The sequence below is a fragment of the Scatophagus argus genome, chromosome 17 (genome assembly GCF_020382885.2).
Source record: "Scatophagus argus isolate fScaArg1 chromosome 17, fScaArg1.pri, whole genome shotgun sequence".
Classification (NCBI taxonomy): Eukaryota; Metazoa; Chordata; class Actinopteri; family Scatophagidae; genus Scatophagus; species Scatophagus argus.
The window spans coordinates 9945729-9962035 of NC_058509.1; the positions used below are offsets into that span (position 1 = coordinate 9945729).

At 42.4% G+C, this 16307-nt stretch overlaps 1 protein-coding gene across 4 annotated transcripts in view; it reads right to left on the bottom strand.

Annotated features, from left to right (window-relative positions):
• Nucleotides 1–16307, bottom strand: part of atxn1a (ataxin 1a) — an 88133-nt gene that overhangs the window by 8797 nt on the left and 63029 nt on the right. For 2 of the 4 annotated variants that reach the window (XM_046418347.1, XM_046418349.1), the window contains one exon: nt 15466–15585. The exons of 1 other annotated variant lie outside the window; for it this stretch is intronic. The gene's annotated coding sequence lies outside the window, so the exon portion shown is untranslated. Of the gene's footprint in view, nt 1–3469; nt 4152–15465; nt 15586–16307 lie in introns of those variants that run through there. One more of the 4 variants, XM_046418350.1, reaches the window with a different exon arrangement.

Sequence of the window (16307 nt, forward strand, 5' to 3'; positions counted from 1 at the left end):
TACCATCTAGTGAAGTAACGCTGATAATAAAAAGGTGAGAGATACAAAAATGCTCCAGATGGACAAGTAGGGTTATAATTCTCTGTGGGATTTTTCTTTCTACAAACAACAAGTTTCACATTACACCAATGATCTTTTTAACTTTTTCTGGCATGCCCTCTTTAACAAAAAAAAAAAAAAAAAGCCGCCCTGAAGCATGCTGTTTTTAAAAATGACAGGGTTTAATTAAAAGGGATCAGTGAAATAAAGGTCAGCACAACAGCATAAGCAAACTTTTGTTTGTTTCCTCCCTATATAAATCATATTCATTCAGCTTAGTTTCACTCTATATGTAATGCACAGTGGCACTGCATTACACACAGTCACTTGATTCATTATTAATATCCACATCTTGGCTACAACAACAGCTAAAATACTGGAGGAACAGAAAGGGAGATGTATAGCAGTACATACAATAATCCAAGGGGAAAAAAATCCAGCCTTTCAAGCTTGGGTCCTTTTTCTAATACTTTGTCCTGCAGTGTAAGTGAGAGAGTAAAAGAGTGAGAAAGAAAAGAAATGGACTGAGAGAGAGCGAGAGTGCTGCTGTAAACTCCTCAGCTGAGACTTCGCTGAGGGCTACATTCCCTCCTTATTAACCCTTCTGGCACACAAGCTGGGAAAGTCTGGCATTTTGAAGGAAAAAAAACTACAGCAACAATTAACGAAGAAGGGGCACAGGGAGGATCGACAAAGGGATTTGAGGGAGGGATAAAGAGAGGCAGAAAAGTGAGGAAGATGGAAGAACGGGGGTATGAGAGTGGGGAAAGGCTTGGGACACATGGGAGGGAGAAAGAGACACAGAGAGAGAGAGAGAGAGGCAAACTCAACTGACCTACATTGCAAAAAGAGAGTATTGCTTCACTGAAACTGACACTCAAACACACATTCACTGAAAAGCTATGTCACCCGAATCTTGCTGACTTTGCAGCGTATACGTGTCTGTGTTTGTGTGGATATCAGATGACCTGTAACCCAATCTGTCTGTCCTCCATGTGCTTCAGTCTCTCTCTCTCTCTCTCTCTCTCTCTCACACACACACACACATTCACAAACACAATGATCCACCTTACCAAAGTCTTGTGCTCGCGTACGTGTGCGTGCGTGAGTCAGTAACCTGAATCATTCACTCGCACACTTTACTATTGTCCTCCTACGGTCAAAACAGTGGAGGTGTGTATATGTAACCTTTTCTTTATTTCTTCCTACTCAAACCCACACATATACAGCACATATAGTGCACTTTTCCTCTGACTTTCTTTCACACACATAAAAATCAGGTGCAGTACACACATGTGCTCAAACATGTTTGAGTTCAAAACCATACAGGAAGACACAGAATTAAACTGATCTTTCATGCATAAATTATGCATAAAAAATGTTACAGTAATACACATCAAAACATACTTTCTATCTGATGCATTTAACTTAAATGACAATCTATAATTTATAAATCCTTCTGGTTTACTCAAGCGGTAATGGAGTGTTTTGTGGTTCTGGCGCCAGTGCTGCTGTAATATGGCCAACAAAACTATCACTATGGTCATTTGCAACAATTACAAAATGTTTACCACATGCAACACAAACAAACGAACACTGGGTTTCACAGCTCTACTGTGCGTCTCTAAGCAACCTCAGTGTATGTCTCCTAAAGTTCTCAGTTTCTTTTCAAAAAACGTATAGTGTCTGCTCCATGGGCCTTCATGCAGCATATTCATAGGAACAGCATGAGAGATTACATGATATTCATGGTTCTGACTAAATTACACACAAACTATGTGAAATATTTGCAACACCGACGTTACGTCAGGCTCCGCTTTATGTTTTGGTTGATGGTATCAACACTGCTGCAATCAGTTTTAGTTGTTAGCAGCAACAGCTCGAGTCAAACTGCTTTTATGTGTTCACATGCTTGGCCAATAAAGCAAAATCTGATAGCACACAAAGCTGCAGTCATGACAGGAGACAGAGTTTCAAATATGGCTGCTGTGGTAAATAAAGCTACAAATTCTAAAACATGGATGCTTTACACACATTTTCAGCCCTGCAGTGAAGATGGTCTTCACAATCAGCACAGTTTCAATGGACACCCAAGATTAGTGTCACCAATTCAGTATCTGAATATGAAATATGCTCACAATCTCCTCCTCTTGTTCTGGGGTTGAATAATAAACAGAAAAGTGTTTTTTATAAATGTTATAAACATCACTTCACCATTTTATCCTATACAACATTTGTGTGAAATTTTGTCATAATTAGTGTGAAATGTGTTTTGAGAGGTCCCAGTGACCTCTGACCACCAAATTCAATGCAGGACGGATGGAAAACCCCAAAACATAATGCCTCCAGCCATGGCTGTCACTGGTGCAGAGGCATAAAAACTGATGTGCAAGGGCTACTTATGTCTATTGCATGTGAGTCTGTGTGTGTGTGTGTGTGTGTGCGTGATTGCCCAGTCATAATCATAATCATGATCAAAGGGATAAGTCCAACGTGATGCGTTATCGCACTGCTAAATATAGTTCAACTGGAAAGTACAGTGTTGCTGCAGGCCTGTACTTCTCTGTCTCTCTCTCTACTTCTCTGTTTTTTCCTCTATGTCCTTCTGTAGCTTTCTGCCTATGTGGTTTCTCATTAGTGTGGATGCGTGTTTGCGTGTGTGTTCGCATATGTACGTGCATGTGTGTGCACATGGCAGGGATCCTTGCCAGACTGGGAACTCTGACAAGGCTGCCACTCTCCACTAGTGATTGCACACAAACAACAACAAACACACACACACAGACACACACACACACAGAAGTATGGTCAGATAGTGAGGGAGTAATGGAGGACAGATGGAGACAGAGAGTTAGAGAAGCAGGGGAAGGAGGGGGGGTGACGGAGAAAAAGAGAAGCAAGAGCGAGGGAGAGGGACAGAGTTACACAAACAGAGATGGAGAGAAACAAATGACTGTGAGAAAAAGAAAGTCGCTTTCAGAAAACAAACACTTTGGCAGCGTTGCATGACTTGCACTTTCTCACCCCTCGACAACCCTGAGGTTGGCTGGGTGGAGGCAGAGGAGGGGGGCTGCAGACAGACAGAAAGACAGTCAGTCAGGGAGAGCCTGAGAAAATAAAGAGCCAATGGCAAGAGAGGAATGAGAGAACCGAGAGAGCAAAAGCAACAAGAAGAGAAGAGAAAAGAGAGAAGAGACGCAGGGAGGGGAAACACTTCAGGACGATGGCCGAATGGGAGAAACGAGCAACGATGATTGTAGGAAAAACTAGGCCAGATGCAGTACGCACTTACAAAAGACATACTATGATACAACAAGACAAACCCATCTGGGACACACACACACACACACACACACACATGCACTGTCTCCCTCCCTGACTCTCACACACTTCATTCAGAGTGAGCTCAAACTGTGTGCAGTGTACTTACCAGGGTAGCAGGAGAAGCCCACTTCTGCAGCATGTTCTCTCTCTCCCCCTCTCATTCCTTTCCTTCCTTAACTTCTCTCTTCCTCTCTTTTGCCGTGTCCCTTGCACAGCACCCTGAGTCTCTCTCTCTTTCTCACTCTCACTCTCTCTCTCTCTCTCTCTCTCCCCCTCAAGCCCAAAATCCAAAGCAGCTTCGGCGTACTTGTGCTACAAACTGCTCTTGGCCTTCCTCACCCCCTCCACACCCAAACACACACAGACACACACTCACTCACACACAGCCAACAGTCCTCTCCTAAATCTTGACAGCGAGGCAGGAAGCTCCCTCACTACCACTGATACACAGCACGTAGGTGATGTCACACACACGCACACACACACACACACACAAAACTGGTAGCACACACTTGCACACGCCCACAGGGAGGGAGTCCCGCATGCAGAGCTCCAACGTGCATTATGCAAGGGGCTGAATGTGAGCCAGAGCTCTCACACTGTCTGCCCTACACCACACACACACAAACACGCACACACACACACACACACACACAGGGCCCCTCCCACGGTTTGCTCGGCCAACTTCATCAGGTATTCATTCAAAAAACACACACACGCCAGCTGGCTGCACGCCCAGAGACCGCTTACAAGCAGCAAAAGAGAATGAGAGAGAGAGAGAGAGAGAGAGAGAGAGGGAGAGAGAGAGACAGAGAGAAAGAGATAGGGACAGAGATAGAGAGAGAGAGAGACAGGGCGAGAGGGAGAGGGTGAGAGGTTGTTTCAGTGAGAAGGAGGGGAGTGAGCAGTAGAGATTAGAGTGAGAGAGCACATGAAAGAGTGACACACAGACAGCCGTTGTACACATACAGATACGCATGCACTCTGGGGCTGAAAAACGACTCATTGATTAATCTATCATTTATATCTCAAAGTACTGATTAATCGCGACCAATGAAATGTCAATAACACTTTTCCAGAACCCGGAGGTGATGTTTTTCAAAGCCGTTTCTTTGATCCAACTCTAAAAGCCGGATATTCAATTTAAAATGACGCAAAACTGAAAACATGCAGCAAATCTTCACATTTGAGAAACTGGAACCAGACAACGTTTGGCATCTTTGTTTGACAAATATGAACTGGACTTAGTGACAAACCGTTTTTTGGATCGATACGCGTGTCACCCACACAAGGGCAGGTAAAAACGATATACACATCCACTCTCACATATGCAAACACAATCCAATGTGTTCATACACTCAAACATGCAACAGACATCAGAACCACTATTTACTGTAAGTCCTCTTTCTGCTGATAGACAGTAGGCGTTCTGCTCAGATTGAACAAGGCTGCACTTCCTACTTTCCACCACTAGGTGTCACGACTGATTACCTCACTGACACTGTAACAGCAGTCTATTTCCGTTAGTTAGCTGACCTAGTTAAAAGACCATTTGGAAGTAAATATAGATGAAATGTGCTTCTCAATGCTAAGAGATGTAGCACGCACAGGGTGGATGTGAGCACACACACACACACACAGAACTGTAATGATTCCCACTAGGCTTAGTGGGTCTAAACATGCACCAAACAACACATCCTGTTTGTGTTGGTTGGTCTTCCTGTAAGCTTGATATCAATCCTGGTGTTCAACATTGGATACTTACGGAGAGTTTAACTATTGCAGGGTTGGAGACGTGTCAAAGTTTGTTTTTAATGTGGTAAAGAGGACTAAAAGAACATACAGAATGTGCCCAGAGAGGCTTGGCTGGCTAAGAGGATTGAAAAATGGTAATCTGAGAGTTCTTTGTGCACTTTTTTCTTATTTTATTTTGAGGGACATTTTTGCTGAGGAACACTTCAGAGCAGGATGTTTTACATTCGCTTTTTGGCTTTTTTTTTGTCAATCAATCAAGCAATGCATTGTATGATACTGATGATTCTCTTTGTGGATTTTGTGTCTGTTGTCAGCTGTTTTTGCTCAAGTTGAAGATACAGTTCCTGTTTTGGCCCAGGGTTCACAACAAAATTCGCAAAATTTCCTTCCTGTTTTGCAATTAAACCATGTATTTTGAAAATGTGTATTTTTGTGAGTGTGTGTCCGTTTTCCCAACAAACCATTCATGCATTGTCGCCAATATCACTCTTGTGCTATAAAATGAAATGATCAGAATTAAAAAAATAATGCTTTAAGTAAAAGAACAGGACGTAGAGAGACGGCATGACAAGGACAGGAGTGAAGAAAGAGGTGCGGATAGAAAGGTTCAATAAATACATCACAAGGCCACAGACAGAAGGCCAACTCAGCAGAGACTGAGAGAAAACCAGACTATAGACTCGACAGTTTCCCAGACTTTTCTGTTTTGTCAGGTAACCTCAGTGTCACAACAGTTAATGAGAATTCATTTGTGTGGGTTTGTTTACAGTCTGCCGCCAAAAAATGGAGAAACTGGAGGGTAGAGAACAAGCACAAAGAGCTGAGCGAAGAGAGAATAAATCATGAAAAGATTCTTCTGTTATTTTTTTTTGAGCTCTGATTTTAGTTTCATCTCCGTCATGTCCTTGTTACCCGGTCAGTTGCTGTGCTCAGCCAGGCTAAGGTGGCCACGAATCAGTAGTCTTCATCATTTGTCAAGCATGTCTGCCCTCCACCTACAAAACTGTACTCCAAAGCCACATAAATATCCAGTTTCTTCACACTTTCTCCCTAGTCTAACCATTTCCAACTTACAATAACAATATCTAGAATATCCCCACAATATTTTGTGTCACAAAATCCACATTTTATTGTCCATTGTTATGAATCTCTCTATAATCCTGCTCACAATTTACATCTCCACTCTATGTGTAGTACATTAAATCACTTCATTTCACACAGCTGGTTCTTGGGAATAACATGGGGAGCTTGTTGTGTGTGGTTTTTTATTTTTTATTTATTTATTTTTTTTTTGGATGCAGATATCCCAACTCTGTTGTGTTTTTCACAAAACAGAGACTGTACCATACATAGAGCACAGAGGCACTGTGACTTCACGCACTGGTTGTGAGCTATGATTCTGCACACCCAAGTTAAGCATAATGGCTCTCTATGAGCCAGAAGGGATCATATTCAGGATGAGACGGCAGAGCTGGCATGCCTCTGTCTTGATTGGATCAGCCTGAGAACCTGAGGATACACTGTGGTAGTGACTTGTCAATCACAAAGTAGCCATGCCTTAAAGCATACCCCACTTTATTATTTCCCACTTCTATTTCAAGTGAGACCATTATTTATCAAATGAACATCATGGGGTATCAAAAAAGACTTGAAACTAGTGGCTGAGACCATAAACTCTAAACTAAAATAAAAGAGAGAATAAAAGTGAGAGTCTTTCTTATAAGCTTACATACAATAAAGTTATGCAATTTCTTCTCTCACTTTTCAGGAGTGACGTGCCAACTGGAACTTGTCAGGTTTGACCAAAGTGAAAGTTTGAATCACGTTACAAGCAACGGATTCTTCATAAGAACTAACTGAACCAATGATCACCTCACGAAAAGAGTCAGCGCAAGAATATTTCAGTGCAGAAAATTTCCCAGCTAATATCGTTCTTCTCTCTTCTTCTTTCATTTCTCGTGTCTTTCGGCCATGTGATCTCAGTCATAGCCAGTCACTAAGGAAACTGATGAACAGCTTCTATATATACACACACCTACAGTATATACATATCACAGACTTCTTTGCTGTCTCTCTCTCCCACACGTAGTGACTCTCTCACTTTCTCAGCTGCCCCCGCAAACTTCACACAACAGAGACCCCCTCCCCACCAACCCCACCGCCTTCCTGCCCTCTCTCCACCCATCCATCCCCACTTTCCTCCTTGTCGGCGAACATCTCAGCTCTCTTGTTTATCCACGTCTTTCCATCTGTCTCTGTGTGTATGTGTGTGTGTCTGTGTATGCAGGAGCTTGTGAGACAGCAGGTGCAGAGCCATCTAACGGCCACACGGCAAACACACACACAAGTGATTACTGCGAGGCCGGCTTTACGAAGACACGCCCTTATTACCACGTCTTATCACATCATAGCCGTGTTCCGTGCGCGATCTATTATTCATAACCTTTTGTAATCATTACATAATCGTGTCAGCAGTGTCCTCTGAACAGTGGGCCATTTACACACTCTACAAATGTCTTTCACATTCTGAACCCCTTCATCCCTCTGCCTCTCTAACAAACCCTCTGCCAGTGTTGTGTTAACTTGCTGAAAGTGCAGTGTAGTACTAAAGCCCACATCCCATTCACAAACCTACTAATCCACACACACTATTAGATCCCTGCTAGTCTCATACACACACACACAAATGCCTACTTCTTTGTGTGTGTGTGTGTGTGTGTGTGTGTGTGTGTGTGTGTGTGTGTGTGCATGCGTGCAGGATTAGGGAGGGACTGGAATGGATGGGCAAATCACTGCTAAGCTCCTCTATTGCTGTATAATCCTACTACACACACACACACACACACACACACACACACACAGAGGCACAAAAGCGTAAATATGAAGCCCATGCCTTCAGACGTGCACATGCGAAAACATGAACTGACACTCTCTCATTCTTTGATTTCCACACACGTACGAAGCACATAGTCGCTCACACACACACTCGCACAAACACACACACACACACAGCGGTCACCACAGACATTCAAAGGCACAAATATGCCGGCAAACAAACAACAACACTCATTCAAGGGCAAATGCAGACATAAACACTCGAATATTATTTCAAAGCCAATATATAATCCTGAGTGCTGCTGCACAAAAGGGAGTAAGAGAGAAATGTAGGAGGGGAGGCAGTTTCAGAGACAAAAGAGAAAAGTAAAAGGCAGAAAGGAGGACTGAGAGAAAAGGGGACAGATAAATGTAATTCAAACTCCATTCATCATTATACCTTCCATTCATTCATTCTACCCACACAAATTTTCACTCCTTTGTCCGGTCCTACACCACAAAGACTTAACAGATATTAAAAGAGAATAACGCTCACTTTGGAAACGGGAATATGGAGAACTCAGGCCTGGTTTTATTTTTGAACTACAACTGCTCAAGTAGCATTTAACAACACGGAAATAAGCTCCTACTTCACTGACTTAATCTGGCTTTAGATAGGTCATTTTAAATAACAACAAACTCTACCAAACGTAAGCAACCAAACGTAACCAAACGTAAGTTCAACATGTTGCAAATATTGTTCATCAAGTAAATTTATCTTCTGGGTCATAAGGTTAAACTTGAGCTCAAACTTGATATTTAAAACCATATTTTTATTTTATCTTTTTCAATACTCTAATTAAATAACAGAGCTTCTAGCTTTAAATGATTATGATCAGTACTGACTTATCTAAAGTTCATTTCAGTCCCACCTTTAGCCTGGCCATCAGGTCACATGTGTTGTCTTCCACACTGTCTTCTTGATACCACATTTGGGAATTTTCCAATTGTTTACCTTCATATTACAACATATGCTTTAGTATTATACATCACGGCCATGAACACTCCTCCACTCATAGGGTATCAGTTACTGACAGAGCATAATGTTTTTTAAAATGGATTTTTCTTCCTCACTATTCACACAAAGAAAGCAATTAGCAATGCTAATTTAAATCAAATCCTCTTTACCATTTATCACACCTCATCTTTGTGCTCCCTTGATCTTTTCATGTGAGTGGGACATGGTGAGAAATACAAGCAGCCAATCAGACTCGGAAGACGGGAGTGTGATCATTTCTTAGCTGAAGTCGGGTTGAGGACAGACTGACAGGTGTGGGATGTGTGACTGAGAGGCTGCAGGGAGCACGGCGCTAAACAGGACGCCTGTGGAGACAAATGGTAATACGCACACAACTGTCGACTAATGCTGCTGTGTTTGCTCATCCACACACACACACACACACACACACACACACACACAAACAAACACACTCACATGTCAGAATGGAAGAAAAGGAACAAACACCCCCCTCCCCGCCCCATGGTGCCTGCATGCGCCCACATCTAGGACAGAGAAGCCTACTGTTGTGTGTGCTGAAGGTGAACTGCCCTGCTGTAATGGGGATAGGCTGGCAGACTGGCACTAATTGGCATGAATGGGCACGGCAGCGGGCATTGTGCGGATGAAGGAGAGGTGAGCGACTGATCAGCATGTGTCCTTGTCGGTGAATAATGGGTTATAATGCGTTCCACCTTTTCAAAGGTGGACGGACAAAAATGTCAGACAGGCAGCAGTACTGGCTGAGCATGCAGACTCACACGGGATGATCAAAGGACTCCGCTGCTCTCCACAAACTCGACAGCACACACACACACACACACACACACAGTACACACTGGAGCCATACAGAACTCGGCTGTCATCTAAACAAACAAATTCCACAGTCAGACACGCACATGGACAGACACACACACACTCACACTCCACAGGTGTCTGCATGCTGCCCAGCAGTGTGCCTACTGCTGAGGCCAAAAGCCATGCGGCGAACACAATAGACTTTGATTAAATACAAAAACACATATGCATGTCTATTCACACTATACAATAAAATGTATATAATCATGATGATTGCTGTCAGACTCCCAGATGGGAAAATGGCTGCAGTCAATTGGGCAATTTCTACAGAGTAAGGCACGTATTGTGTGTGTTGTTAGCAAAGGGATGTTTATGACACAAAAAAACAAGCTGGGAAATACACACACACACACACACACACACACACACACACACACACACACACACACACACTGGGTGATTTTTCTTTCAGACTCTTCAGTAATGAAATACTCTACTTTCTGGGGGTTAATATATTCAAGCCAAGCAGACTCAATATTTTCAATATCTTAACTTTTAGGGATTGACAGATACTGAATTTGAATTAAAATGTAACACTTAGGGCTGGGGCTGTGTTAATGCGTTAATATCATGTATGCGTTAACTCGATAACTAATTAACGTAGTTGTTGTTATTATAACAAATATTTTTAGTCCGTTGCTCACTAGCTAACTACTGCTCACTAAAAAACCTTAATGCGCGATAAAATAAAAAATAGTAATTGCAGGCCTTAACTAATTATCGCGTTAACGTGATAATTAACGCGTTGACTTGCCGTACCCTAATGCATTACTGCGTTAGCGCAGTCCCAGCTCTAGTAACAATATATTGCTCAATCTAATGGCTTTTATAAACACATAATACAGGCAGGTATTTTGTCTAAGTAAATATACTTTACAGCAGAACAATAAACAGTAAACTCTAAACAGTAAATATGTAAATATCGCTGAAATTGAAAATCACTCTGAATAATGGATTAATGATTATGAATGAAAACGCATAAAACAAAAATGTACTACACTAAAGTAGAGAAATGTCAAATTTACATAAAAAGCTGCAACTTACGTATTTGTAATTTCTTTTTGCATAACTGTCATCGCTCATGCTGACATGTGATTTGATGTGATGGCAGTAAATGTTGTATATTTAACCTTTAGCTACACAATTATGTAACTAACATGAGCCAGTTTATGTTTAACAAACCAAATCTCCTCTGCCTGGAGGCAGAGTGGAAGGTTGGCGGTTCGATACCCGGTACCGACTGCATGACTTGGGCAATGAACCAAATAACAATGGCTGTTCGATTAGTCTGCATGTTTGTATGAATGTGCCGAGCAAAGAAATATGATCGGACGCTTTAGACAGTAAGGGCTGAATCGCTCCTGATGAGCAGGTCAGCTCATCAATGTATGAGTGTGTGATTAGGCGAATGTTGAACATACTGAAAAACACTTTGAGGAGTCGGTGGACTGGAAAAGCTCGATATAAATGCAAGTCCATTTAGGCTGTGGTTAAAATATTACACAACGCACACACGCTGTCTGTCTACGCGAGAGATCAGGAAGATCAGCTTCACACAGAGTTTGCAGAGAGACAGACCGACTAACTGCACAGGCTTCTCATGGCTCGTCTCACTTTTCCAGCTAGTCTTTCACTTTCTTTCAACATAATTATTTTTAGTAGTTTTTCTGCGCACACACACTCACGCACACACGCATGTTGTACACACAAACACAGATGAAAGGAAATTCCATCTCAGTGACATTTTCTGGGTGGGCCTTTTCAAACTAAGGAAAGACCAGCGAGTGCTTTATGAGTGTGCATGTATGTGTGTGTGTGTGTGTGTGTGTGCAAGCGCAAGCATTATGTTAGCATAAGAACTTTTTTGTCTGCAAAATTCTTTCGCATGCATTCAGTTTTCTTATGGACTGGACTGAAAATAACATGTTTCAGAAGCTAGGGCACACAGAGACAGTCACAGACACACTCAGTTCCCTTGAGGCTGGTTATATGTATCCTTACAAAACACAAAACCCTTTGACCCTGACACTGTTTCAAAACCAAACTCAATTTTCGCCTGAAAGACCACTGACACGGCGCGTGTTTATAGTTTGACAGTAGTTATGTAAGGATTCGCAGAGGAAGGCAGAAAAGTGTGAGGAACAAAAGAGGGAGGGGCAGATGAAAAGAGGAGAGCAGGGAAGAGACGTTCGAGAGGAGGAAGAAGAGGAGGAGGAGGGGTAGAGCAGGAGAAATTAACAAGAAAATGACAGAGGAGCAGGAAAAGGATACAGACAGTGATGTCACCTTGTAGTGGCACTGCAGCGAGAGGAACAAAGAAAGAGAGAGACAGAGCGAAGGGACATGGAGAAAGATGTAAGAGATCTATTAGCTGATAGAAGTCATGCAGACAACCTCCCACTCCTTAGGCAATCAATTCAAGGATATTGTGCATGTGTGGTGTGGGTGTGTGTGTGTGTGTTTGTGTGTGTGTGTGTGTGTGTGTGTGAGAGAGAGAGAGAGAGAGAGAGAATGAGTGACAGTGAAACTCTGGTTTTAGGCCTCAGGGCATAACGTAGTACTACTAGAAATCTCTCTTTTGAGACCGCACTTAGTCTTTCTCCTGTCAGTGGGCGTGTGTGACAGAGCATGCATGCAGACATTTGTGTGTGTGAGTGTGTGTGTGTGTGTGAGAAATAAGCAGAGAGAGAATGGAAAAAAACAACCTATTTGGCTATTTGTAACTAAAAGAGCATGTAAATGTGAGCTTTAGCCTCTTCAGTGTGTGTCTGTGTGTGTGTGTCTGTGTGTGTGTGTCTGTGTGTGTGTGTCCTTCTATGAGTCCTGGCCATAATTTGAGGGTAAAGTCTTGCTGTTTGGTTAATGTAAGGGTTAGGTATGCAGAGGTTGTGGTTAAGTGTCCAGAGGGTGAACACAAGTCAATGCAATGCAATCCTCATGAGTGACAACAACAAGTTTGTGTCTGTGTTTCTGTGTGTGTTTCAAGAGGACAGCATAAAGGAATGCCTCGGTTCAAGACTTGCCAAGAGCACTTTTCCCATACACCAGAGAGCCAAGACTTCCCCAACCAGCCAAGAATAGCACCGACACTCTCCCTCTCTCCCTCTATCACCCACCCACACACACACACGCACACACATCACACAGAAGCGCTCACACTTTTTACTCTTTTTCAACGGCAGAAGAGTGCGACAGTGTGAAGGAGGGAAGCACAGCCTCACACACTTCAATCAGCACAGTGAAAGAGACAGAAACGGAAAAAGGAGAAAGAGGCACATTTTCTGAATCATTATAGTTAAATTGTTAACCTTGTACAACATGCTTTGGCAACACTGTACGTATGGTCAGGCCAGTGAAGCACATTTGAATCTGAGCTGACACCGAAACACTGAAGTCTCACTTCCCGGTCAGTTATGAGCTTTGATCGAAGTGTCACGGCAATACGGCTCCACTGAATTGAACTGAATTGAACTCAGAGGCAGACAAAAGGAGGGGGAAAGAGAAGGCGCTTGAGAGAGAAAACAGAGAGAGAGAGGGAGAGAGAGAGAGAGAGAGCGAGAGAGAGCAAACTGCAGCTCTCTCCAAACTGTTTGCTCCCTGTGGGGTAAATGAGAGAGCTTGCTCTGTGTGTGTGTGTGTGTGTGTGTGTGTGTGTGTGTGCGTGTGTGTTCGTGTAAACTTAAACAAGCAAGTCTGTTTAAAACTAGAGTGCTCTCCTTACTCCCAATGCGAGGCACCAAATGTTAAGGCAACAGAACAGCACAGAAATGCTGAACAAGAGAAACTCAAACTCCATTCACAAAGACAGAGTCAGTTATACATTCTTAAAAACCGACAGTGTTAAAATATGAGTGGCTTATCTATTTCTTCAAAATCTGCATCTAAAAGGACTTCAACCGAGAAATGAAGCAAAGAACTTATGAGGCAAGTCATTTCTTAGCTGTGACCTTGTGGACTGTCAGCCTCTCTCAAAAGTTGCTGCTCAGAACAATCAAGGCTGTCCAGTATTACTTTTTAATGTCTGCACTGTTGATACCCGTACTGTGCAATAATGAAATGTTCTAATTAGTTTGTGATGCATATTATTAGTTTGTTGCTCGACAGGTCAGTGCTGCCTTGAGACTTAACCTGCCAATTAGCATCCTGACACTCGGGTAAATTCAAACATTAATCTTCCCACTCCGAGCACAGATTCCTGGTGTGGGCGGGTTAGAGCTTGTGATTAAAGCCACACGTCCACTGTTTACTGCCCACGACAGCAGTAAACAGATATGCAGAGTATCCCTCAGGAGAAAGAGGCAAGTGGAAAGTAAAACTCATCTGGAAGAGAAAATTTGTTTGCACATAGGATTTTCTTTGGCTTACTGGAAAAAAAAGGGGAAAAAAGTAAGTAGATCCATCAACCAGAAGGCCTGAGTGAAAATCCTTGACCTCAAGGATTTGTTCAGCTCAAATGTCTCCGAGCCACATAATCACCAGCAGCTCCAGGTGCTACTCTGCAGCTGACCCTGCGGTCTTACTTCCCAGTGGAAGAGGACAAAGTGAAAAGAGAATTTCTCCTGTGGGGATCAATACTACCGCAACAAAAGCTCACATTTGTGCTGCAATTGGTTCAGAGGAAAAAACAACCAAAGCAGTCGTAGCTTGTGGTTGGCGAGTAATTCCAACAGTGGCAGATTTGTTTATGTAGAGATTCATCAATGAACAATTAGATACCCAAACAGACACATAGGTAATAAATACAAACAAATAGAGACAATACACCCCCCCTCTCCTCAGGCCTCATAGAGATATTATTTATAGGGTGTCCTTCCACACTCTCAGCACTGCCAATAAAGCCTTCATTCTCGCAGGAAGATCCCTCACTAACTGGTTCCTGAAGGTGTTATGCAAGAAAATACATGGCTGCTCCAACAGAGAGCACATAAACAAACACAATACAACATCACAACATCACTAGGCAGATTAGCTTTCCCTTAACCTAAAAATGCTTCTCTTCCAATCACATCTTAGGCATGAAACAAACTTAAGCTAGCCGAGTCCCAGCGTTTCATTTCAGCAACTTAAAAATGCCTTCTATTATTTCTGACTGCTATTTAACCTTTAGACACACAAATCATCTACCATATGGGCTTGGTAAACTCATTAATTTCATGACTGAGGTGGAGGATTAGGAGAGCAAGCCATAAATTTGAAACAAGCTGTATGTTTACAATGTGCTATGGCTCAAAGCAACAGAAAAAATGGTTCTTTCATTGCGAGCTGCCACTTTACTCACATTAAAATCAAATGCACTTTACAAAACATGTTTCAGTGCTGTGACGAGGGCGACGGGTTTATCAGCAAGACAAGGCTCTTGGTTATGGAGAAAACACAGGGTTGGAAAGTCCTTGATGTCAGAACTAATACCATCAAATCAAACATAATGTTCAGACTAGAAACTTTTAGGCTGGACGCAGTGAACCAGTGTCTTCTAACCTATTAAAAACAAGCCCAATTAGAAGATATGGATCTCCTTATATTCCGAAAACAAAACTTTACACATAGCAGAGACAGGTGAAATTATTTGAGTGTGATGATGCATGCATGGCACACGGTAACAGCAGGGACAATCTCACCTCATTCAACACAGCTCCTCCAGACCCCCCCCCCCAGTTTGTCAGCAGGTGGTACAGCCCATGGAGAGGGTTCCAGGCAATCCCAGAATGCAGTGTGTTGACTCAGGGACTCAGCACTCCCTGGTGGATGTAAACAACAAAAGATGATGAAAGTAGGAAAAGGTTTTTTGTGTTTTTGTTTTTTTTTTTAATCTTCCCTGCAATCCTGAACATCATATCAACATCAAAATGCGGTAGGACACAGAATCACGTTTTATGCGCTGTTTTGTAAGCATCAACAGGAACTACACAGGGTAAAACACATTTAGATGTGCAAGTCAGGGTGAAGACTAATAGAGCTTCTAATACCACAGCATGTCCATGATTATGATGGCCAAAATGCCAAACTCAAGGTTTCAAAATCATAGCCCACAACCAATGGCTCCATGTACTATACAGTTTATGGGTGCATTAGAATAACTAGAATAACTACTGAACAAAGTGACCTGCAAGTCTCACATCTTGATTCAAATGCAGCTGCAGCAGCAACAAGCAACATGGAAAAAAAAATTCCCTTTTACATGCCTCACAGCAGAACAAAAGCCCTATAGTGATAGTTACTGATGATGATGGTGCATCTGAGACAGTGACATTAAAAGAAAAACAGACTAGACCTTACTGCATAACTAAAACAATTTGTAAAGATTCTTTGAAACAAATGAAAGATCACTGTGCATATACAGAGACAAGACTGTAAAATGAAAGGAGTCAAAGCGTAGGTACACACATTTTGACGAATGACTAATGAAAACCCAGTGTATATACAGGCTTTTGAAGGTTTCTGTCCATTCCTGTTGAAAGTT